General features: G+C 43.0%; 1 protein-coding gene across 4 annotated transcripts in view; it reads left to right on the forward strand.

The window, feature by feature from the left end:
- Nucleotides 1–1,149, forward strand: part of erfl1 (Ets2 repressor factor like 1) — a 60,511-nt gene that overhangs the window by 31,570 nt on the left and 27,792 nt on the right. The window contains exon 3 of one of the 4 annotated variants that reach the window (XM_014017267.1): nucleotides 157–271. The exons of the other annotated variants lie outside the window; for them this stretch is intronic. The gene's annotated coding sequence lies outside the window, so the exon portion shown is untranslated. The remainder of the gene's footprint in view (nucleotides 1–156; nucleotides 272–1,149) is intronic. 4 annotated transcript variants of the gene reach the window in all.

Consider the following 1,149-nt stretch of genomic DNA (forward strand, 5'->3'; position numbering starts at 1 on the left):
CACACACACACACACACACACACACACACACAAACACACAATCCTCTCTCTCTCTCTGAGTCTCTTTCTCCTTCTTCTTCCTCCGCGCCTCACACTCCCCTTGCCCGTGGCTATATGATCGTGAAAAATGTGTTTACAAAACTCGCTCTCTTGCAGATCAAACCGTACGGACGAATCAAAGACTTTGGAGGGGAGAGGGAGAGGAGAAGCGAGGGAAGAAACAGAGAGACAGAGGGAGAGAGAGGGAGAGAGAGAAGGGTACGAGCACAGGGTGTGTAGAGGCCTTATAATTTTAAAATTCTCTGTGTGTTATTCCCTTCTTCCCCCACCCCTTCCTGATGTGTTTGTGTGTGTGTGCCTGCATCTCCTTTGGTAATACAATATCTTTAAGGCCCCCAAAACAACTGTGTCTCACAGTTAAACATGAGATAATGCAATATTGATGTCTCCTTGTCTTTGCTATAACGCAATACTGGGCCCATTCTGGCTGGACACGCTAACATGGGCTGATGGTGCCCTTGCACTTAAAAGAATTACTCTCCTCCTGTAATAAATTTTACAGCGACGCTACACAAATATCAAGTCCCCAGAGGGTTACAGTATAGAGAAACCAAAGGGGCTTGAAATGACTCCAAAGTAGCATCAAGTATTTAGCTGAAATGTTGCATTAATCTTGAGCAGCTTGAGTTGGATTAGTTTTCAGCCGTCCCATTCTCTTCATCTATCATTTGGTTTTGGAGTAAATGTTTTCTGGTCAAAGTGTATTGTGAGTCAGTGTTTTTGTATGACATGGAGATAAAAAATTGTATACACTTTTAAATAGTTTAGTTATTTTTATGTTTTTAATGGGGGTTGGGGTGCAATGCTAAATCAACTTTTTTGAGCTTTTTTATTATGTTAGAATGTCATTCCCTCATCATAAACATTCCAGAGTTTTGCTTTGACTCAATGAGAAATCCTTGACTCTCCTGTGGTGGAGCTGCCTAAACGCTTGCTGGTACAAAGCACCGCCTATTTACACAAAGCTCCTCCCTGGAGCTCAGTCTGCAGCCGAGCTCCCATCCCACAGTGCACCCCTCTACCAAAGCAATGTTTGAAAATGTGCTGAAGTGGGAGTATCTGAAATGGTAGGAGGTTCTTAAAGAAACA

Source organism: Austrofundulus limnaeus, unplaced genomic scaffold (genome assembly GCF_001266775.1).
Source record: "Austrofundulus limnaeus strain Quisiro unplaced genomic scaffold, Austrofundulus_limnaeus-1.0 Scaffold165, whole genome shotgun sequence".
NCBI lineage: Eukaryota > Metazoa > Chordata > Actinopteri > Cyprinodontiformes > Rivulidae > Austrofundulus > Austrofundulus limnaeus.